Raw genomic sequence first — 25,551 nt, forward strand, 5'->3', positions numbered from 1 at the left:
TTGATAGAGTCTTAGCAGGGCTGTGTAGGACTGTAGGATGTTGTGGGGTAGTCCCTTTCTCTGCTCATGAGTGAGCGCTGCTGAGGCTGGGGGCTCATTTAAGGATTGGCCACCCACTAAGGTGGAGTCCTGGTATGTGTCAGGCAATCTCATGATGTGTGAGCTAAGCTATAAATTTTTTGTGATCTTACACTTTGGATTTCTAAATTTTATTTTAATCACTCAAGTGACATGTAGATATTTTGAATTATTGGCCTACCTCCAAGAAGCCTTACAGTGATACTGATACTTCAGCACTGTCACCTTTCCATCATCTGCATCAAGTACAGTGGCACAGAATTTCCCTCAACTCTGCCAGATGCTCAGGCTTACTCTCCCCTGTAGACTTTTGGATCTTTGGATATTCTGAAAGGTGGTTGTTCTCTTTATTTGGTCAGGGCATAAACAGTGTCTGGGCTCACTTGGCTCTGGATTTTTATGGAAGGAAAACCCTCATCAGATTCTGATGGGCAGGGCAAGGGTAACTCCTGGGCAGAGAAGGCGGATAGTTTTCATTGTCACAATGGCTGAGATGTTTGAGACAGGTGCCTCATTGCCCGGGTTATGAGACCATGCCCTGAGATCCCTCAAGATGTCCATTTGCACAATGCCATCTTGTTTCCGTGTATAAAACATAATCAGATTTGAAACTCTTCATTACCCCTAAATTTTTCTCTCATACTTTTTCTTCCTGTATAACTTTGGAAGAATCTTTTTCTATCTTCTGGATATAAATCCCTCATTCTCCTAAATTTCATGTTTTACCTCAGAAGTATGCCACTAGATAGTGGTTTCTAAGGGATTTATCATTTAGTAAAAGTGTCTAAGCATGCACCTGTAGTGTACGCATAATTTTATAATTAAATTTGTATTCATGTCTGCAGATATTTGTATATATGCAAATAATCATATATTTGCATATGTGCCTATTTATATATGTAGTTGTGTATATACATAATTCATACATAATATATATGTACTACGCTATTGAGAGTTTAGATTCTTCATAAAACATAAAGAAATATAAATTTAAAGTAAATAAAGATGAAATGAAAAAAGTAAAATTTAAATACATTTAATTAATAGCAATAGAGACCTTTTTGCTCTCACTAAAATATCAGTAATGATAATTATCAACAATAACATGTTTAGTGAGAATAAGGTGAAAAAAGACTGTTTTTGGAATAAAATGGAGGCTTTTGAGGCCCGAAAGTAGTTTTCAATAAACCCAATTCCCCCCCACCCAGCCTTTTTTCTTTTTCAATTTGAATAGGCCCAGGCTGGTACTAGAACACGTTTAACTTGGCCTTGGCCAGACTTCACCTTGAAGCCATAATCAATAATTTCTAAAACTGCTGAGGATAGTGAGAAAAAGCAGAAGATTGGTCATTGGGTGTGAGACGTCTAAGTTCAAGTTTGTCATCTTACTTGGCCTGCCTGTACCTTTACTGCTCTGCCATTTTCTCATTGCTCAAAGTTAATTATTTCATGAGGTAAGAGAGTCTCCTATGAGACTTTTCAGGTCAAATATGTTGCTTTCCATGTTCCCACCCTTTTATTGAGGTGATAATGACAAAGTTTATGGAAGGATGAAAAGGTTAAAAGAAGCTTTATGATCCTTCTCTTCATCCCCCTCCCCCACCCTTTTTTTTGTTTGTTAGAAGAAGGCAGTATCAAACCATTGATAGAATGGGATTAAGATACTTGGTGGCTGCCTTTTTTCTCTTTCAGATCATTAATCATGCTGGAGTAGGGCAATGTGGGAATGCTCCAGGCTGTAAACTGATCTTCACCCACATTCTGTGTCCATCTGTAGTTAATGGGACACCATTGAGGAATGGCTATGAGTAAAGGACTTTTTTTTTTTTTTTTTAAACAATAAGCAAGCTTAGTGAGTGCCATCTCCTTCAAGGGAGACCGCTTCAAAAGTATTGCATTTATTGGAGCAATAATGTCATTTCTCAAAATAGTTTCTGTAAGTTCTATTTTTCAATTGCTCTTAGAATTCTCCATAGTTACCCAGTGAAAATCAGTGCTTATGTATTAAAAGTCAACCCTGATTTTTAAAAAATTGGAATTGCTAACCCTGATTGCATACATTATTCAGAAAACTCAACTTTGGATGAATTCAGGCTGTTTCTGAAACTCCTGAGGATTTTCTCGAGAACAACAAGTTCTGAACAAAATTCCACATGGGACAGCTAAACAGAGTGGCATGGCCGTGGGACCCATGTACTGTTTTTCTTTATTAGATTAAAAGTTTTTTTTCTGAGTTTCTTTTAATTCTGTCATACTCCATTAGCATAGCCTCAGTAGTTTTCAAATGCAGTATTTTGTTTGTCACCCTATTTGAACTTCTTTTACTGCATTTCCAGAGCCATTTTTTGTCCTTAGCCTGAAAATTTTTTAGGCTTTTTCCTATGTACCGCTCTCTGCCTAAAGGTCTTTCCCCCAGATCTTTACTTTTCAGTTTTGAGAGTTCAGTTAAATGTAAAATTCCCTAGAGAGGTTTTTCTGACAATCCTAGTTAAGTAGAAGACCTGTACTTAAAACCTCTCCATTACTTCGCTATCTGTACTATTTTTTTTTGTTTGATCGTCTTTACAGCACATATCCCAATTTGAAATCACGCCACTTGATTAGTGGGTTTTGTTTTGTTTTTGCCTGTATCAGTGAGTGAGGGGTTGCCTTTGGCTTTTTACCACCCTTTCTCAGATGTCTGGGACAATGGCTGGAATGAAAAAGGTATGCAAAGTGTATTTGTTAAATCAATGAATGAATTGAAAGTGTAATGAAAAGTGAAAAGATAAGGCAGGAAACAGCTTTTAGATGCCTGAAGATCTGAAACAGAAGGAGCAAACCGAAATGAAAGTAGGCAGTAGGTACAGTAGTCCCCCTTATCTGAGGCGAATGCCTTCCATGACCCCCAGTGGATCCTGAAACTGCAGATAGTACTGACGGAATCCAATTGCTGTCAGTCAGAGCATACTTCTGTTCATGTGTCCTACCTACAAGTTTAATGCCTTTTCTATCATAACAAAGCACTTAATCATGCACTGTGGCTAAAATTTTTGCAGCTTAAGATGCAACAGCAAAGCTAGCAGAAATTTTTTTTCTTTACAATTTCACAGATGGAAGATTCCCTTTTGCTGTACATCTTAGCAACCTCAGCATATGATCTTTATTCTTATGAGGTTGAAAACTTTCATCTTTTTACTCAAAGGAGGCACTTCAGGGCTGCCCTTTGGCATATCTGAATTGCCAGCATCAGTTCTCTTGGACTTTGGGGCTGAGATTAGATAAGACAAGGATGACTTGAACACAATCATGGTGGCACTGCAACAGTGGATCACTGAGGAGCTACTAAGTGGCTAACAGCAGGTAGTGTAGTTGGCGTAGATACACCAGTCAAAGGAATGGTTCATGTCCTAGGCAAGGTGGTGAGAGAGTCATCATGCTACTCAAAATAGCATGTAATTTAAAGCTTATGAATTGTTTGTTTGTGGAATTTTCCACTTAATACTTTTGGACCAAAGTTGACCATGGGCAGCTAAAACCATGGATAGCAAAACTGTGGATAAGGAGGGGCTATAATATTCTAGGGTTATTTATAAAATACGAATATGCCTATCATTCTTCACTGGCTGGACTTTCTCTTAGGGTAGAGTCCAAACTCCTTAACTCCTTTATGTAGCCCACAAGGTTCCTACGATGAGGACCCTGTCCACATCTCCTTCCTGAAGACCAACCATTCTCTCTCAGTCTCCTTCCTCCAACTATTTTTGTCATTTTTCAGCAACTTGCCTGTGGCCATGATCATTGTTTTTTGGTGGCTTCATGCATACTGTCCCTCGGTCCAGAACACTCTTCCTGTTATTTCTGCCAAGCTCTTTTTCCTGTACTTGCTTCAGGTCTCAAACGTCCTTCTTCAGGGAAGGTTTTGTGATTCCCTAGACTAGCTTGTGCCCTCCCCCTCCCATTGTGTAATAAACTCTCACACACCAGCATTTCCTTTGTAATCAGTATGTTAGGGTCTATTTTTCTCTCTGAGCTTTGCTCAGTGGCAACATAATGAAGGAAGTTGCTCCGTGGCATAAATACTGCTATTTTTCTCTCTGAAGTTTCATTACGTATAGTTTGAAGATAGCCTAGATTAAGGTCATGTGAGATTTTTATTTTTAAAACTTCAGATTCTTGAGCCCCACCTCCAGAACTACTGAATCAGAGAGTCTTGGAGTGGAAACATTGAAACTGCATCTTTAGCTGGCTCTCTAGCTTCTGCTTTGCAAGGTGGAGATCCACTACCCTAGTAATATCTGGTATACTAGAGTCTATATGTACCTTATTCCATGTACATCATTGGTCTTTTGTGATGCCCGCTTATGCCAATCAAAATGGAAAAACAAATCCCTTGGCCATAGTACCTAGATGATAGAGAAGAAGAGACAGAGCCTGGGTCTAAATATGGGTGGAGTGATAGGATTGGATATGTGAAAGGAGGGTCAGAGATATACATGATTCTCAATAGAAGATTCAGTGAGGGCTCTTCATTTGCAAGGGACAGGAACCAAACAGGCTTCAGCCAGAGAATTTGTTGGATTGTATAGTTAAAATATATTTAGGTGTGTGTTTGGTTTGAGGCATGAATGGATTCAGAGGCTGTGACCCATCAGACTCAGTCACTCTTCTTTCTTGCTCATTATTAAATCCCTATTTCTTATTTGATGCATGTTTTACTTTGTTGATGGTGAAATGGTTACTAGCAGCTTTTTCTTAAACAGGTTAATTCTGTTCAGCTCAGTGATCTTAGCAGATAAAAAATGTCTCTCCCTCTCTTTTTTTTTTTTTTTTTTTTTTGAGCTGGAGTCTAGCTGTGTCACCCAGGCTAGAGTGCAGTGGTGCAATCTTGGCTCACTGCAACCTCCTCCTCCCCGGTTCAAGAGATTTTCCTGCATCAGCCTCCCTAGTAGCTGAGATTACAGGTCTGCACCACCATGCCTGGCTAATTTTGTATTTTTAGAAGGGATTTCACCATATTGGTCAAAGCTGCTCTTAAACTTACCTCAGGTGATCCACCCACCTCAGCCTCCCAAAGAATGCCTCTTAAGGATTAACTCCAACAAAAGTCGTGAGATTGAGTTTATTTGACCCATGTAGTTGTATGATCATTCCTAAATCAGGCACTGGGGCAGTCTAGGGGGTGGAATTAATTGACAACACCTGAAAAATGTACCCATTCCTTTAGTGGTGGAGAGTAGGAGGTAGAGTCAGATCTAACCGATCCATATGGATTGAAGGCAGGGCTGGGTTTTCAAAGGGAAAGTGAGAATATACCAATATCTATTACTGAAAATTCATCTGCTCAACCATTATTTATGATTCCAGATTGTCTCATGCACTAAGTGCAGATCACCTCATGCACTAAGCATATAGCAAGAAACAGTGAAAAAAATCACACCCTCTAAGCTTGTGTTCTTTCAGAGCTTACAGTCTTTCAAGGAAGGCAGATAATTTGATTATAATTACAATAAAATTGGGTGAATGTTACAACAGAATTAACACAGAGGATTATAGAGAGCTCTTATTTAGGCTACAGATTCAAGTAAAGTTGGAAAGAGTGAATTTTGGGCAGACTCCTTTAGATTGATCAGGAGTTAAGTCAGAATTGGAGAGCAGGAGGGGTCTGGGCAGAAAAGCTATTCTATAGAAGAGAGATCATAGCATGTCTAAAGGTCTGAAATAAGTGCAGCATGAAGTGCAGAATGATCCTCTCTTTCTCTGTGGTCTGAACCCCTACTAAGTAGCCCTCTTACAGTACCAGCTTTCCCACACAGTTCTGGCTTCTGGGTTCTGGTAACACTGTCTCTGCTCTGCCCCTGCAGTCCTAGTGGCACTCATAACTTCTAGCTGTGGCTAAATGTCTGGGTTGCCTAACTACTCTTTTGGCTTTTCAGTTCTTCCACAACTGTGTAACCAGTTCTCTGTATTAAATGTCCACTGTTTGGATTCCTAGAGTGGTTTCCTACTTTTCGTACTGTACTATGGCAAAATGTAAAGCCATGTGCTGTTACCTTGTTTCACTGTTGATTTGGGAACAAAAGCCTTATTAGCCTTGGATTCAAGACACAAGAATTTTATCTCTAGCTTGCCTGGTTTTCGTTTCTGGTTCTTAGTTGATGTGCTAGAGTTCTTTATATATTGATATCTTGATACTAATTTTTTGTCTATTGTATATGTAACAAATATTTTTCAGGATGTGTTGACTTTCTCCTTTTTCATGTTTTTGGATGTCCAGAATTTTAAAATACTTAAAAGTAAAATTATATCTAGTTATTTTATGTAATTTAATCTAAAAAACACTGGAAGTTATATACTTATATTTTTCTAATAATTTATTTAATGGTTGAATTGTTTATACATCTAGAATGTACTGAATCAGATACCTAGCTTATGTTCCCCACAGCCCTCACCAAAGGGTTAGAATTATTTATTGTCACTATTTTGTTGATAAGAGCTGATGAATAAGAGTAACAATAACTGTTATTCTCCTGTTCATTTAAGTCAAATTTCTTTTTCCGAATTCCTTAAGATTTGCATTATAGTATATCTTTGTGTTTTTGACATTTAACAATAGCAGAACATTTTATTGAATGGTTTCTGTATCTTTTAAAATACTGGCCAAAGATACCATGTAGAAATCATGTTAGTACGTACTAAGGCACACAGGAGAAGAGTATTTTCTTAAATTTAATTTAAAATGTTTACTTATCTAATTATATTTACGGCAGATTGACTGGAATGAATTCTCCTCTCAGAATATAAAAACCATGTTGCACAATATCGTATTTAGCCAAAAACGTGCACATATTTAGTTCTATCTTATTTGGCATCTAAAAAGCCCTTCCCTTTAGGAGCTTAAAAACCATGTATTCCTTCTGTTTCCTTAAAGACTTGGTTCACATTATCCTAATTGTCATGATTGGTCTTCAACCTTCCCCCCCAAATGAAATAAATTTGGAGGACACAAATAACAGTAATTAAGTTCCTTAGGATACCAGTATCACCATAAAGCTTAGTATGAAAGCTCAGAGGAAGATGATTTTGTAAATCTAAGTAGACGTTTGTTTAGGCTTGCCCTTTAGATAAATAATTCAATGTAAAGGAGTATGGAAATAATTCATGAGCTCAGTATCATTCAGGCCCATTTAACAACTTTAAGCCTCCAGAATGCGTTAATTCATTCAATCAAATCAGTCAACAAATTTTATGCTAAAAATATCAAGTGCTAGAGATTCAAGAGTGAACAAGATATACATGGTCCCTGTATCCAAGAAACTCCAGTCTGCTGAGAGAAATGGCCTGTTTAATATGATGGGAGTAATTAGAATTTGTTATTTAACACACATGGGAAGTACATTTTATCCAGTTTGGGTAGGTCAAGGAATACATCTCTAAAGAAATCTAACTGGAAATCTAAAAAACACCATAATGATGAGTGGGAAATGGATATTCTAAGGCAAAGAAACAGCATAAAACAAAGGCCCTAGGAAGAAAGCCCATGGGGGCAATAAGAGAACTTCAAATACTGATAATGACCTGAAGACAGAGGATGATGGGGCTGAAAAGATGACCATGAAATCCAGTAAGTCAAATGAAATATTGGTCCCTAGGCCAGTAGGAGGGTGGTAACCATAGGGTAGAACATAATCAGATTTGCTTTTTGTAAGACTCACCTGGCTTCAGCTGATGAATGAATTGAAAAGAGAGGGCAAGAAGGGAGGCAGGAAGACCAGTTAAGAGGCACAAGTGGGATTGTATCATAACCAAATGAAAAGACGTGGACAGATTCAAGGGGGTTTAAAGAAATAGAATCTTTAGGGCTTGATGACACATTGGAGATGAGGAGAAGGGAAGAGCGCAGGCTGACTTTAGGTTTCAGTGCTACAAAAGACCATAGTGTAGTTAACTGATAAGACAACCCCAGAAGAAATAACAGATTTGTTGGGAGAGGTGCTGAGTTCAGTTTTGGGCAAGTTAAATCCAAGTTACCCATGGGATATCCAAGATACATAGTAAAGATTAGGGTACTGGATGTAGACCTTAAAGACTGAGGTGTGGGGATTTTGGATTCAGCAGTTTATAAATAGAGAATGATAAAGAAATTATAGAGATTTTTAATTGTATATCTGTTCACTAAGGTGGGAAGGTACAATTACTGAGCAAATAGAACTAAGCCTTGCCACCATTTGACACATCATGAAGTACAGATAGGGCAGTAAGGTTTGTACCTGAACAATTTCACCTATGAATTTTAAATTTTATTTATTATTTTTCAAAATTTATATTGGGGCGAGGCATGGTGGCTCACGCCTGTAATCCCAGCACTTTGGGAGGCTGAGGAGGGCAGATCACCTGAGGTCAGAGGTTTGAGACCAGCCTGGCCAACATGGTAAAAACCATCTCTACTCAAAATATAAAAATTAGCTAGGTGTGGTGGCGGGCACCTGTAATCCCAGGTACTCAGGAGGCTGAGGCAGGAGAATCACTTGATCCTTGGAGGCAGAGCTTACAGTGAGCTGAGATCTTGCTGCTGTACTCCAGACTGGGAGACAGAGCAAGACTCTGTCTCAAAATACAAACTATATTAGATATTGATGAATTATATATATTTATGGAATAAAAGTGATACTATAATATATGTGTACCAGGTATACATATATTCTGTCACCTCAAATACCTATCATTTTTTTCTTTCTGCCTAACTGAAGCACTACACCCTTTGATCAACATCTCCCCATTTCCCTCACTCCCAGCCTCTGTTAACCACCACTCCTTCTACCTTTATATGTTTGATCGCCTTAAAGTCCACAGGTGAGAACTTGCAATATTTGTCTTTCTATGCCTAGCTCACTTCACTTAGCATCAAGTCCTCCAGTTTCACCCAGCTTGTTGGAAACAGCGTAATTTCCCTATTTCTTTAAGGCTGAATAGTATTCCATGGTATACATACAACATTTTCTTTATCACTTCTTGTGACATTGAGGATGGTTCCTTGTCTATTGTGAATCATGCTGTAATGAGCATGGAAGCACATACTTCTCTTTGGCATAATTATTTCAAATTCTCTGAATATACACAGGGAAGTAGGACTGCTGGATTATATGGTAATTCTGTTTTTATTTTTGTTTTGAGGACAGTCCATACTGTTTTGCATAATGTCTGTATTGATTTACATTTCCACCAACAGTGTACAAGGGTTCGTTTTTCTCCACATCCTCACCAACACTTGTTACCTTTCATCTTTTTGATAATAGCCATTTCGACAGATGTGATATCTCACTGTGATTTTTAATTGGCATTTTCTTGATGAAAAGAATGTTGAGCATTTTTTCACATATCTGTTGGCCATTTGTATGTCTTCTTTTGAGATTATCTTTTTATCTCTGGCCAGAGTACTCCAAACAGCTTTTCTTATGTCTTTGCTCATTTTTAAAAAATTGGGTTACTTATTTTCTTGCTATTGAGCTTCTTACATATTTTGGATATTAACTTTATCAGATGTATGGCTTACAAATATTTTCTCCCCTTCCATAGGTTGCCTCTTTATTGTTTTCTTTGCTGTGTGGATGTTACTGAGTTTGATATAACTCCATTTGTCTAGTTTTGGTTTTGTTGCCTGAACATTTGGGGTCAAATCCAAAAAAATCATTGTCTAATGTTGTATAGTCTTCTCTCTGTTTTCTTCTAGTTTACAGTTTCAGATCTTAGGTTTAAGTCTTTAGTCCATTTTGAGTTGATTTTTGTACATACGCTTCTTCACCTATGATAGGGTTATATCTCAAACCTATCATAAATTGAAAACATTGTAAGTAAAAAGTGCATTCATTACAGATAATCTAGTATACATCATAGCTTAGCCTCGCCTTCCTTAAACATGCTCAGGAGGCTGGGCACAGTGGTTTACGCCTGTAATCCCAGCACTTTGGGAGGCTGACGTGGCTGGATTACCTGAGGTCAGAAGTTTGAGACCAGCCTGGCCAACATGGCAAAACCTCACCTCTACTAAAAATACAAAAGAATTAGCTGGTCATGGTGGCACTCACCTGTAATTATAGCTACTTGGGAGGCTGAGGCAGGATAATCACCTGAACCCAGGAGGCGGAGGTTGCAGTGAGCCAAGATCATGCCATTGTACTCCATCCTGGGCGACAAAGCAGGACTCTGTCTCAAAAAAACAAACAAAAAACCATGTGGCACTGTTTACAATAGCAAAGACTTGAAACCAATCCAAATTCTCATCAATGATAGACTGGATAAAGAAAATATGGCACATATACACCATGGAATACTATGGAGCTATAAAAAAAGATGAGTTTATGTCCTTTACAGGGACATGGATGAAGCTGGAAACCATCATTCTCAGCAAACTGACACAACAGAAAACGAAACACCGCATGTTCTCACTCATAAGTTGGTGTTGAACAATGAGAACACATGGACACACGGAGGGGAATATCACACACTGGGGTCTCTTGGGGGTCGGGAGATTGGGGAGGGATAACATTAGGAAAAATACCTAATGTAGATGATGGGGGGAGGGATGCAGCCAAGCACCATGGCGTGTGTATACCTATGTAACAATCCTGCACCACCTGCACATGTACCCCAGAACTGTGTAATAATAAAATGCTCAAGATACTTACATTAGCCTACACTTGAGCAAAATTGTCTGACACAAAGCCTATTTATAATAAAGTGTTGAATATCACATGTTACTGTACTGGAAATGAAAATAGGAATGGCTTGCTGCTGTTGCCCAGCGCTGCAAGAGATTATAATGCTACCTATCACTAGCCTGGGAAAAGTTCAAAATTCAAAAATTAAAGTATGATTTCTATCATATATGTATTACTTTTGCACTATCATAAAGCAAAAAAGAAATCAAAATCAAAAACCAGTATAAGTCAGGGACCATCCATATATGGTGTGAGATAAGAGTCTAATTTCATTCTTGATGTTGCTGTTCAGTTTTCCCAACACCATTTATTGAAGATCCTTTCAAGAAATAACCTTTTCTCACTGTGTATTCTTGGCAACTTTGTGGAAAAGCAATTTACCTTAAATGTGTGGGTTGATTTTTGAGCTCTTTATTCTTTTCCATTGGTCATTGTATCTATGTTTATGCCAGTATCATGCTGTTTTAACTATAATAGCTTTGTAATACAATTTGAAGTTACTTTCTGTGAATTCTTAGAAGTGCCATGTTTTAACCACATCAGCACAAATTTAAATTTGAATATATTCTCAAGGAAAATTAAAAAAAATGTTTTGTTCAGTGATACATCTAAGACATGGAAGATTCCTTGACACATAGTAGACACTTAACAAATGTTTGATAACTGAATACAATTATATGCAAAAAATCTAATCAGCACAAAATAGTCTCCAAGTTCTTAATAAATTTGGTAAATGACTGTTTCATTGATTATATTTTTTAAATGTCTAAAATTTATATCTAAAAGGTATGAATTTCAAACAAAAAAGTATCGGAGCCTAAGGTACAGAATCCTAAGTTCTGATTCTTGCACCAGGTTTTGTGCCAGCCAAGAGTACCCTCAGCATCTCTTTGTCATTCTGAGATTCCTATGAAAGGGGAGAACAGATTATGTTGCTTTCCCACAGCTCATGTGAGGCTTCCACTGTGTTTTTCCATGGGTAGCCAACCTTCCAGATTTTATCCTTTAAAATCTCTGCTTCCATCTCTCCTTCCTTGTCTTCAGTGAAAATAGTTCCTTTCCATACAAATTTGAGATTGCGACTTAAGATATCCCCATTCAAATGTCTTTTCTCAACCTGTTGTAGAGTCCTGCCCTTTGTTTGAAAAGAGAGAAACATCATGAACTTTACTTTTTGACCTTTGAACATTCACGGGAGAGACAGGGGAAAGAGGCGCACAGAGGCCCTGGAGACTGCCTGCCTATAAGCGGCTGTCATGGTTTGAGCTTCTAAAAGGGCAAGGCTGTTGCTAAGGAAACTGCTGCTCTAAGAAGGCTAAACACACAGTAAAATAGCAGGAAAGGAAGGCATAAATAAGTCAGATGCTTGGGGGAGGGGTGGCATGAGGCAACCTAAGAAGTTTAAACCTTTATTGCTAGGAACATATCAAAGGCTCTTGTGAGGGGAAAACCCAGAATCTATATCCCTTCCTAGAAAATAGCTGTAATTTAAAGGAAACCTAGACTGCATGTGATTTTAATTTTGCTTAGTATACAAGCAGAAAAACAGTGGCTGTCAATATTCCATTAATATTTAGAAAGTATGTAACAATTTTCCCAATTTAATCATGTCCATTTGTGACATTTAGTATCATAAGAACATATCTGCAATACTCAAAAGCTTTTATTTTGTAGCCAATGCTTAAAAAGTAACTAGTAACTATAGAGGTGGTGACTTTGGAAATTATGTAACATATGTATTTTTAAATGAATAACTTTTCTTAAAAGTAGTTATGCCCGTAGTTAATGGTGTATTACATTTATTTCTTGTTAATTACTTCTAACATTCCTGTTAATTACTTCTAACACAATAAGCCTTGAGTGACTTAAATGAATACATTTGCAAAATTAGGAAACATTAAAACATTTTTAACCTTATGCTAAATACAGAAGGAGTATAACTTCAATGGCATTTTCCTATTAACATAAAATAAGTCATTTTATGCCAGTGAAAGTTAGATTTTTAATATGTAATGAGTTGGTACAGCATCTAACATGAACAATCTTTGGACCTTTCATTGCCATGGCTTGTAAAAACATCTGCTTGCATCAGCAAACATTTCCTTTCCTTCTATCCTCTCCTCTCCCAGAATAAGTCATCAGTCCAGAGCTATGCTATCTAGGTTGCTGCATTATTAAAGGTATATTGTTGATTAAATATCATGTAATCTAAGCCTTTCATTTAACATTTTATGGTATCTAAATAATGCTTCTATTTCTCATTTCTGGGGCCATTTTTAAATACATTTATGAATAGGAGTCCACAAAATTCCAAGTTCAAAGTCATACAGCTACCACCAATACACCTAAAATTTTGGCTTTGAAAATATCCACCTCCTTGTCAGGCTACAAAGATTTTTATTTCAAAGGATGTTTTACCAGAGTGAGTATGTAAGATAGACCCATGGGTGGGGGGGCAGTGCCAAGATGTCCAAGAGGGGGCAACACCGGAATGCAGCTCCTGGCAAATGGGATACAGAGGGTTAGAGGATTTCACGATTCCACGTGAGGTGCTGGGTTCATTTTGGGGGGACTGGAAGGACTCTGAAAGTAGCCCAGGGAGGGAGCCAAATCATGAGCGAATTCCCATTTACAATTGCTACAAAGAGAATAAAATACCTAGGAATACAACTAACAAAGGACATAAAAGATCACTTCAAGGAGAACTACAAACTACTGCTCAAGGAAATAAGAGAGGACACAAACAGATGGAAAAACATTCCATGCTTATGGTTAGGAAGAGTCAATTGAGAAAATGGCCTTAGTACTCAAAGTAATTTATAGATTCAGTGCTATCTCCTTCAAGCTGCCATTGGCTACTTTCACAGAACTGGAAAAAAACACTTTAAACTTCATATGGAACCAAAAGAGAGCCCACATAGCCAAAACAATCCTAAGCAAAAAGATCAAAGCTGGAGGCATCACTCTACCTAACTTCAAACTATACTACAAGGCTACAGTAATCAAAACATCATGGTACTGGTACGAAAACATATAGACCAATGGAACAGAACAGAGGCCTTGGAAACGATGCCACACATCTACAACCATCTTTGGTTGTACATCTTTGACAGACCAGGTAAAAACAAGCAATGGGGACAGTATTCTATGTTTAATAAATGGTGTTGGGAAAACTGGCTAGCCATATGCAGGAAGCTGAAACTGGACCCCTTCCTTACACATTTACACCTTATACAAAAATTAACTCCAGATGGATTAAAGATTTAAACATAAGAATTAACATCACAAAAATCCTCAAAGACAACCTAGGCAACACCATCCAGGACATAGGCACAGGCAAGGACTTCATGACTAAAACACCAAAAGCATTGGCAACAAAAGCCAAAATAGACAAATGAGACCTAATTTGTCCATTTTGGCTTCTGCACAGCAAAAGAAACAATCATTAGAGTGAACTGGCAACCAACAGAATGGGAAAAAATTTTTGCAATCTACCCATCTGTCAAAGGGTAAAAATTTTTGCAATCTACCCATCTGTTTGTGTCCTCTCTTATTTCCAGAATCTACAAAGAACTTAAGCAGATTTATAAGAAAAAAAAATCCATTCAAAAGTAGGCGAAGGATATGAGCAGACATTTTTCAAAAGAAGACATATATGTGGTCAACAAATATATGAAAAATGCTCTTCATCATTGGTCATTAGAGAAATGTAAATCAAAACCACATTGAGATACTATCTCACACTGGTTAGAGTGGTGATCGTTAAAAAATCTGGAGACAGCAGATGCTGGAGAGGATGTAGAGAAGTAGGAACACTTTTACACTGTTGGTGGGAGTGTAAATTAATTCAATCGTTATGGAAGACAGTGTGGTGATTGCTCAAGGATCTAAAAATAGAAATTCCATTTGACCCAAATAGCAATCCCATTACTGGGTATATACGCAAAGGATTATAAATGGTTCTATTATAAAGACACATGCACACGTATGTTCTTTGCAGCTCTGTTTACGATAGCAAAGACCTGGAACCAACCCAAATGCCCATCAATGATAGGCTGGACAAAGAAAATGTGGCACATATACACCATGGAATACTATGCAGCCATAAAAAATGATAAGTTTGTGTCCTTTGTAGAGACACGGATGAATCTAGAAACCATCATTCTCAGCAAACTGATAAAAGAACCGAAAACCAGACACCACGTGTTTTCTCTTATAGGCGGGTGATGAACAGTGAGTTTGGCACTGGGAAGAGAACAACACTCTCTGAGCTAGGTGTAGGGGTGGAGGGGAGGGGAGGATGGGGAGGGATAACACGGGGAGAAATGCCTGATGTATGCGACTGGGGTGGGGGTGGTTGGCGGGAGATGGAGTCAGCAAACCACCATGGCATGTATGTACCTATGCAACAATCATGCAGGATGCAGGATGTGCGCATATACACCAGAGACCAAAAAAATAAGGTCAAGAAACATGTACTTTCCTATGCGTAGCATTGTGTAGATTCCAGGGGAAGGGTGTGTGTGTGTGTGTGTGTGTGTGTGTACACACGAGCATGTGCATGTGTATGGGTGTGATAAGAACAAAAGAGAAATTAAAGATATAAATGTAGTTTGGCTGGAATCTAGAATCTAACAAAGTTACTTGGAAGGAACCCAGCTTATCTTTTATAAGTGCTTTAGTTCAAGTAGGTGTTGTCTTCAAGAGCTATGCAAGCTTTGGGTTTTAAGTAAAACCTCCAGTGTGTGCTTTGTTGAACTCAGCAAGCCAGGTTGGGAACCCTCCCCAGTACGTCCTTTGGGACTTGCAGCACGTCCCCAGATTTCATTGTTTATATGGTATTGTTTGGCTTTGTTATATAGATAAAGTGTATTTCTAGAACAAAAGAATGTTTTCTTTTAAATTGATGCTAATTTCTAACCCAATATCTTTTGTAGATATTTTCAGAGAAGTTCTTGAGCTCTTAGTGATACTAAACAGTCTTAAGAAAAAATCAAACAGACAAACATTCCAAATGATGTAAGCTGATTTAAGTTAATTGTTAAAGTGGAAAAAGCAGGAGTAACATAAAAGAAGGAAGATAGCTGGGAACATGAAGGTTAATTAAGAAAGTGAAAGGCAGATTAAAGTGGTTCATTTGTTTTTAAAATTCTTTTTTCAAAAGTTACGTTTTATTGTGTTAAGAACACTTAGCATGGGAGCTACCCTGTTAACAAATCTTAAGTGTACAATATGGTATTGTTGCCTGTAGGTACAGTGTTGTACAGTAGATTTCTAGAATTATTAATCTAACTTAATTGACACTTTATGAACATCAACTACTGAGTCTCCATTTTCCCCTCACCCCAGCCACTGGCAGCCACCAGTCTACTCTTTGATTCAATAAGCTTTTTATTTATTATTTTTGAGATGGAGTCTTGCTCTTCTGCCCAGACTGGAGTGCAGTGACATGATCTGGGGCCACTGCAACCTCTACCTCCTGGGTTCAAGTGATTCTCCTGCCTGTCAGCCTTTGGAGTAGCTAGAATTAGAGGCATGTACTACCATGCCCAGCTAAATTTTGTATTTTTAGTAGAGACAGGGTTTCACCATATTGGCCATGCTAGTCTCGAACTCCTGACCTCAGATGATCCACCCAACTCAGCCTCCCAAAGTGCTGGGATTATAGGCGTGAGCCACCTTACCTGACCTGATTCTAAGAATTTGATTATTTTAGACATATAAGTGTAATTGTGAAGTATTTGTCTTTTCGTGACTGTGTTATTTCACTTACTCATCAGTTATAAGACCTGACTGAATTCCAAGCACTGTGCTAGGTACAGTGTAGGAATATATTATTAAAAACATGCAGTTCATTTCCTCAAATAGCTCACACTCTAATATGTGACCTAAAAATAGAATTTATGGAACTAATTATATAGCTTTCCATCTGACTTATTTTCTACTTGATAGCATTTAAATACAAGAAAGTATTAAAATCTTTATATCCTTTCACAAAAGATGAAGATAATATTTCTGGATTAAAATGAGAATCTGTTTTTTAATACTACTTTTTGGTTAGTGATGGACTTTGGAAAAATATCAACAACATATATTCTAATATATATATATATATATATACACATTAGTGTGTGTATATTACACTAATTACGTTTTAAAATATGCAAGCACTATCACACTTATCATTTTGCTTGATTTGCACAAGGTCAGTGTAGGATTTATTACTGAAGCCATTTGCTTTGTCAAAGGCACTTGGCTAGTACAAATACCCTTCTTCCTTCTGTCTTCTGAAACTATAGGCAATTTATTTTTTTAAAAGAATATTTAGTGTGATTCTAAACGTATTACACTGTATATATTTTAGAGTGAAAATAAGTATTTTTATTGGGATTTAAAATATGAACTGCAGTGTTATAAAGTACACATATCTTAAGTGTATATATAGATTGATGAAATTTTGTAATATATCATGTAGCTATCATTGAGATTTAAGTACACAACATGTCTATAGTGCAGAATTGCTGCGATGCACCTTTTGAGTAACTAGTCCCCTCTCCTCCCACAACGATGACTTATGAAGTTAACTACTATTCTGACTTGCATTACTGTAGGTTAATTTTACATGTTCTTGAACATTGTGTAAATGGAATCTTTCCGTATATTGGCTTTTGTGTCTAGTTGCTTTTGCCTTGCATTTTAACTGCAAGATTCATCCATGTAGTTGCTTGAATGTAGTTTTAAAAAGTTTCTGTATAGTATTTCAGTATATTCTGTAGTATGAATGTTATTTTTAAATACTTGGTACCATTGATGGTTATTTCAATTATTTCAAGTTTTTGGCTATTATAAATAAAACTTCTATGAGCACCTTGCACAATGTCTTCTTTCCTCCAGTGGACATGTGCAGAAATCTCTCTCTCTCACACACACATACACACACACACACACACACACACACCCCTCAATGAGTGGAACTATGATTACTGGGATAGGCATATATTACACTTTAGAAGACACTGCCAATTTTCCAAAGTGTTTAAAACCAGCTTATATTCCCACCAGAAATTTAAGACAGTCCTAATTTATTTACTTTCTCATTGATTTAATGATGCTGTCAGTATTTTTGATTTTAGGTATTCTGGGTGTGTTTATAAAGGTTTTTCAATGTGGATTTAATTTACATTTCCCAAATGAATACTCTTTTTGAGCAGCTTTTCTTGCACTCATTGGCTAGTTGGCAATTCTCTTTTGCTCCTGTTTAAAGTCTTTTACACATTGTAAATTCTAAGCCAAAATAACAAAGACAGAGGTATCACACTACCTGACTTTAAACTATACTTTAAGTTTCCAGTAACAAAAACAGCATGGTACTGGTACAAAAACAGACACATAAACCAGTGGAACAAGATAGAGAACCCAGAAGTAACCACCTGAAATTTGACAAAGCCAACAAAAATAAGCAATGGATAAAAGACTCCCTATTCAATAAATAGTTCTTGGATAAGTGGCTATCCATATGCAGAAGACTGAAACTTGACCTCTAACTATCACCATATACAAAAATTAAAATGGATTAAAGATGTAAATGTAAGACCTAACACCATAAAAAAAAAAAGTCCTAGAAGAAAACCTAGAAAATGTCCTCTCTAGATTGATCTTGACAAAGAATTTATGGCTAGGTCTTTAAAAACAGTTCATGTCAATTAATGATGTCAAGCTACAAATCATTTGAAGTTAAAACACAGCCATTGGCAGGAATCAGTTTGTGATCCACTTGTTGGCCTCTAACTTCAGTTTTTTTTTATTGATACATTCCTTCCAGTTTGGAACTTGAGATTGCTAGTGAACTCACATAATTATTTGAAACCCTTCAATCTTTGCCTGCATTTTAAAAGTGCTCATATATCATAAAGACTTCACTTTACTTGAGTTTATGCAATACTTACTTGTTAAATTTTATGGGCCTAGTGTGTATTTAGTTTATTAATTGGTCGGCTTTCTAATAATTTTTCTGATAAATAATTTACTATTAAACTAACATATTTCATAAAGTTTGATCCATGTAAATAACACCACTATCAAGACGGAGAATAGTATTTCTTTCATGCCAACTGGGCCCTTGGGCCCATTCCTGGAAAATTTCTTCTGCATCTATTACCCCAGTCAACCAATGAGCCACTTTCTACCAACATTGATCAGATTGTTTTTTTCTACAGATTCATGTAAGTGGACTGATGCAGTGGAGTATTACTCTTTTGTGTCTGGCTTGGTTATATGTTAGTGCTTAGCAGGAATTTGCTTTTTAAATATATCAACATTTGTCCTTAAAAAATGACGTATTGGGTACTGTGCTTACTACCTCAGTAACAGAATCATTCATACTCAAAACCTTAGCATCACACAATATACCCTTGTGAAAAAATCTGCATAAGTACCTCATGAATCTAGAAAGAAGTTGAAATTATAAAAAAAAGCCATTCATCTATGGATGTTTACATTGTTCTAGTTTTTCAGTGAAGCTTCCATAGATATTTATAACTAAGTATTTGTGTAGACATATGTTTTCATCTCTCTTGTATAATTATCTAGAAGTTGACCTGCTGGTTCATGTGGAAAGTATATGTTTAACTTTGTAAGTTACAGCCAAACTGTTTCTCAAAGTTGTTACACTATCTTTCAGCCTTACTAGCAATGAATAAGAATTTTAGTTACTTCACATTCTCCTCAGTGCTGAGCACTGTCAGTTGAATTTTTTACCCATTTTATTGGGGGGGGTGATATGGTTAGGCTTTGTTTCCCCACCCAGATCTCATCTTAAATTGTAATCGCCATAATCTTCATGTGTAAAGGGAGAGACGAGGTGAAGATGATTGAATCACAGGAGCTGTTACTTCTATGCTGTTCTGATGCTGTATCTCAGATATATCTTTGATATATTTACAAAATGGAATCCTGCTAAGCACTAACATATAAATGAAGAGCCCTTTATAAAACCATCATACAATGAGTTCTCAAGAGATACACTATGATGGTTTTATAAAGGGCTCTTCCTTTTACCTAGCACTTCTCCTTCCTACCATCTTGTGAAGAAGGTGCCTTGTTTCCCCTTGGCCTTCCACTGTTATTGTAGGTTTCCTGAGGCCTCCCAAGTCACGCTGAACTGAGTGTCAATTAAACCTCTTTCTTGTCTCAATTACCCAGTCTCAGGCAGTTCTTCTTTATAGTAGTATGAAAACAGATTAATATAGAATGCAATGTTACACCGTGGTTTTACTTTGAATTTTCATGATGTCTAATGGTTTTCCTGTGGTTATTGGCAATTTGTATATTTTCTTTTATGAGTTATCTGTTTAAATTTTTGCTCATTTTTAAAATTGGGGTTTTGACTTTCTGGAGCCAAGATGGCTGATTGGATGCAGTGGCAATTGGAGGCCGCCATTGAAAAGAACCATAACAGCATGTGAATCCTGCACTAGCAACTAAGGTATCCAGGTTCTGCCATCAGAACTGAGTGGGACTCTGTCTCAAAAAAACAAAAACAAATAAACAAAAAAAAAACAAAGGCTGGGCATGGTGTCTCATGCCTGTAATCCTAGCACTTTGGGAGGCTAGGCATGTGGCATGACCCATGGAGAGGAAGGGAGAGCAGTGTTGTGCAGCAGCCCACCTGAGAGCCATGCAGGGCAGAGGATCCCCCAACCCCTATCCAGGGGAGGTGGTGAGTGAGCGTGCTACCCAGCCTGGGAAAACATGCTTTTTTCCATGGAACTGTGCAACCCATGGATGAGAAGATCCCACTTGTGAGCCCATGCCACCAGGACCTAGGATTCCAGCCATGGAACTGTGCAGATTTTCAACAGCCACTAAGCTAGAATCAGCTTAAGTCTGCCCAGCTCCCGGGGGAAGGGGTGACCAGCACCACAGCTATAGCTGCCTGCTGTCTAAGCCTTTTGAGCTCCTTGCAGGAGGGGTGACTGCCAACACTGGGACTGATAGCTGCCTAACATACTAACTTCCCACAGCAGAGAAGGGCAGCAGCCATCTCTATAGCTTCAGGCTGTGCTTTTCTCCTGCTGGAGCTGGGATGGCTGGACTGCATGGTCCCAAGTGGTATCCCCCACAGACGAACATACTGGCTCTGGCAGACTGTTGACAGAGTGCCTCTTCAGGCCTAACCCTGACCCATCCCACTTCACTGGGTGGAGCTTTCCTGCAGGAATTCCAGCATCTCCAGCCAGGGGCTCAGGGACAGAACTCTGATCTCTCTGGGCCTGAGCCCCTAGAGGGAGGAGGGGTGGGCATAGTCTCCAGTCAGCAGACTTAGTCATTCCTCCTGCTAGTTCTGAGGAATCCAGGCAGCCTGGATGTGTGGGTTTCTCTTCAGCAAAGCACACTCCCTCCACCAAGGGATAGTCAAAGTGCTTTGTTAAGTGGGTCCTGCTCCCCCTGCCACCCAACTAGGTAAGACCCTCCAATGGGTTGTCAGATACGCTATACAGGAGCATTCCTACTGGCATCCAGTTGGTGCCCCTCGAGGTCAGACATCCCATAGGAAAGATCAGGCATCCATCTTTGCTGTTCTCTGGCCTCCTTGAGTGACATTTTCAGGCACAGGAGTGAACCAGATGAATAGGGCCTGAAGTGAACCCACAGAAAACTGCAGAAGTCCTACAAAAGAGGGACCTGCCCATTGCATGGAAAAGAAGGCAACACTACCATCATTGACAAAAAAGTCCCCACAAAAACCCTATTCAAGGATCTGCACCCTCAAAGATTGATAGTAGACAAGTTCATGAAGATGAGAATCAATGAAAAAATGCTGAAAACCCAAAAGGCCAGAGTGCCTCTTCTCCAATGATTGCAACACCTCTCCAGCAAGGGCACAGAACCTGAGGGAGAATGAGATGGACAAATTGAGAGAACTAGCCTTCAGAGGGTGGGTAATAACAAACTCTGCTGAGCTAAGGGAGCATGTTCGAACCCAATGCAAAGAAACAGAGAACCTTGATAAAATGTTGCGGGAGCTGCTAACTAGAATAACCAGTTTAGAGAGGAATATACATTACCTGATGAGCTGAAAAACACAGCATGAGGACTTCATGACGCATATACACGTGTCAATAGCTGAACTGACCAAGCAGAAGAAAGGATATCAGAGTTTGAAGGCCATTTTGCTGAGGTAAGACACATAGACAAGATTAGAGAAAAATAATGAAAAGGAACAAAAAAACCTCTGAGGATTATGGTACTATGTAAAAAGACCAAACCTATGATTGATTGAAGTACCAGAAAGAGACAGGAATAATGGAACCAAGTTGGAAAACACACTTCAGTATATTATCCAGGAGAGCTTCCCCAACTTAGCAAGACAGGCCAACATTAAAGTTCAGGAAATACAGAGACCACCGCTAAAATCCCTAAAATCAACCCCAAGACACATAATCATCAGAGTCTCCAAGGTTGAAATGCAGAAAAAATGTTAAGGGCAGCCAGAGAGAAAGGCCAGTTCACCTACAAAGGGAAGCCCATCAGACTAAGAGAGGACCTCTCAGCAGAAAGCCTAGAAGCCAGAAGAGAGTGGGGGCCAATATTCAACATTCTTAAAGTAATTTTCATATCCAGCCAAGCTAAGCTTTATAAGTGAAGGAGAAATAAAATCCTTTCCAGACAAGCAAATGCTGAGGGATTTCCTTACCACCAGGCCTGTCTTGCCAGGAGATCCTGAAGGAAGCATTAAATATGGAAAGGAAAAATCAGTACCAGACACTGCAAAAACATACCACAACATAAAGACCAACGACTATGAAGAGATTGCATTAACAAATGTGCAAAATAACCAGCTAGCATCATGATGGCAGGATCAAATTCACACATAATAATAATATTAGCTTAAAATGTAAATGGGCTAAATGCCGCAATTAAAAGACACAGACTGGCAAATTGGATAGTCAAGACCCATAGGGGTACTGTATTCAGGAAACCCATTTCATGTGCAAAGACATGCATTGGCTCAAAATAAGCAAATGGAAAACCAAAAAAAAAAAAAGTGGGGGTTGCACTCCTAGTCTCTGATAAAATAGACCTTAAACCAATAAAGATAAAAAAATACAAAGAAGGGCATTACATAATTGTAAATGGATCAGTGCAACAAGAAGAGCTAACTATCCTAAATATATATGCCCACCAATAAAGGAGCACCCAGATTCATAAAACAAGTTTTTAGAGACCTGCAAAGAGGCTTAGACTCATACACAGTAACAGTGGGAGACTTTAACACTGCACTGTCAATATTAGATCAACAAGACACAAAATTAACAAGGATATTCAGAACTTGAACTCAGCTCTGTATCAATAGATACCTACAGAACTCAGCACCCTGAATCAACAGAATATATATTCCCTCAGTGCCACATGGCACTTATTCTAAATTTGACCACATAATTGGAAGGAAAACAATCCTCAGCAAATGCAAAAAAAAAAAAAACCCCAAAACAACAAAAAAAACTGAAATAAAAACAGACCACAGTGCAATCAAATTAGAACTTAGGATTAAGAAACTATCCCAAAACCACACAGCAAATCAATAAATGTAATCCATCACATAAACAGAATGAATGGCAACAACCATGTGATCATCTTAACAGATGCAGAAAAGGCCTTTGGCAGAATTCATTCGTGTTAAAAGCTCTCAATAAACTAGGTATTTATGGAACATATCTCAAAATAGGAGCCGCTTATGACAAACTCACAGCCAATATCATACTTAATAGGCAAAAGCTGGAAGCATTCCCTTTGAAAACCAGCACAAGACAAGGATATGCCTTGTCACTCCACTCCTATTCAGCATAATATTAAAAGTTCTGGCCAGAGTAATCAGGCAAGAAAAAGAAGCAAACAGTATTCAAATAGGAAAAGAGGAAGTCAAATTGTCTCTCTGCAGATTATGTGATTCTTTATTTAGAACATCCCTCATCTCAGTCCCAAAAGTGCTTAAGCTGATGAGCAGCTTCAGCAAAGTCTGAGAATACAAAGTCAATGTGCAAAAAGCAATCTTTATACACCAACGATAGAGAAGCAGACAGCCAAATCATGGGTGAACTGACACTCACAGTTGCTACTAAAAGAATAAAATACCTATTGATATAGCTAACAAGGGATGTGAAAGAGACCTCCTCAGGAGAACTACAAACCATTACTCAAGGAAATAAAATACTATGAAAAAAAAAAAAGAAAATGAAAAAACATTCCATTTTCATTGATAGCAAGAACTAGTATTGTAAAAATGGCTATGCTGCCCGAAGTAAGTTATAGATTTGGTGCTATTCACATCAAACTACTATTGGCATTCTTAACAGAATTAGAAAAAAACAGTTGAAATTTTATATGGAACCCAGAAAGAGCCCATATAGCCAAGATAATCTTAAGCAAAAATAACAAAAATGGAGGCATCATGCTACCTGACTTCATACTGCAAGGCTACAGTAATCAAAACAGCGTGGTACTGGTACCAAAACAGACATATAGACCAATGGAACAGAATAGAGACCTCAGAAATAACACCATACATCTAAAGCCATCTGATCTTTGACAAACAAGACAAAAACAAGCAATAAGAAAAGGATTTCCTATTTAATAAATTGTGCTGGGAAAACTGGCCAGCCTTATGAGGAAAACTGAAACTGGACCCCTTCCTTACACCTTATACAAAAATCAACCCAAGATGGATTAAAGAGTTAAAAACCCCAAACCATAAAAACTCTAGAAGAAAACCTAGGCAGCGCCATTCAGGACATAGGCATGGGCAAAGACTTCATGACAAAAATGCCAAAAGCAATTGCAACAATGGCAAAAATTGACAAATCTGATTTAATTAAACTAAAGGGCTTCTGCACAGCATCATGGTAAACGGGCAATCTACAGAATGGGAGAAAATTTTTGCAAGCTACCTGTCTGACAAAGGTCTAATATCCAGAATCTGCAAGGAACTTAAACAAATTTACAAGAAACAACTCATCAAAAAGTAGGCAAAAGATGTAACCCTTCTCAAAAGAAGACATTTATGCTGCCAACAAACATGAAATCTCAACATCACTGATCATTAGAGAAATGCTAGTCAGAACCACAGTGAGATACTATTTCATGCCAGTCAAAATGTGATTATTAAAAAATGAAGAAACAATAGATGCTGGCAAGGCTGTGGAGAAACAGGAATGCTTTTACACTGTTGGTGGTAATGTAAATTGGTTCAACCATTACGGAAAACAGTATGGCATTTCCTCAAGGATACCATTTTCTCAAGAAACACCATTTGACCCAGCAATCCCATTACTGGGTATATACCCAAAGGAATATAAATCATTCTACTATGAAGACACATGCACATATATGTTCATTGCAGCACTGTTTACAATAGCAAAAACATGGAACCAACCCATTGACCAGCCGATCAAAGATAGATGGGATAAAGAAAATGTGGTACATATACACTATGAAATACTTTGCAGCCATAAAAAGGAATGAGATTATGTCCTTTGCAGGCACATGGATGGAGCTGAAAGCCACCATCATCAGCTAACTAACACAGGAACAGAAAACCAAACACTGCATGTTCTCATTCATAAGTGGGAGCTGAACAATGGGAACATGTGGACACAGGGAGGGGAATAACACATACCGGGGCTGTTTTGTGGGGTGGGGGATGAGGAGAAGGAGAGCCTTAGCACAAATAGCTAATGCATGTGGGACTTAAAACCTAGATGACAGGTTGATAGGTGCA

The 25,551-nt window shown here is 38.0% G+C and overlaps 1 long non-coding RNA gene across 1 annotated transcript; it reads left to right on the plus strand.

Annotated features, from left to right (window-relative positions):
• Positions 1 to 13,492: 13,492 nt before the first annotated feature.
• On the plus strand, positions 13,493 to 24,195 carry LOC116558234. The gene is made up of 3 exons (XR_004271915.1): positions 13,493 to 13,556; positions 13,599 to 13,603; positions 24,048 to 24,195. It is a non-coding gene; the product is annotated as an uncharacterized LOC116558234 (long non-coding RNA).
• The last annotated feature ends 1,356 nt before the right edge of the window (positions 24,196 to 25,551 follow it).

The sequence above is a fragment of the Sapajus apella genome, unplaced genomic scaffold, assembly GCF_009761245.1.
Source record: "Sapajus apella isolate SASKATOON/1434 unplaced genomic scaffold, GSC_monkey_1.0 scaffold21, whole genome shotgun sequence".
Classification (NCBI taxonomy): domain Eukaryota; kingdom Metazoa; phylum Chordata; class Mammalia; order Primates; family Cebidae; genus Sapajus; species Sapajus apella.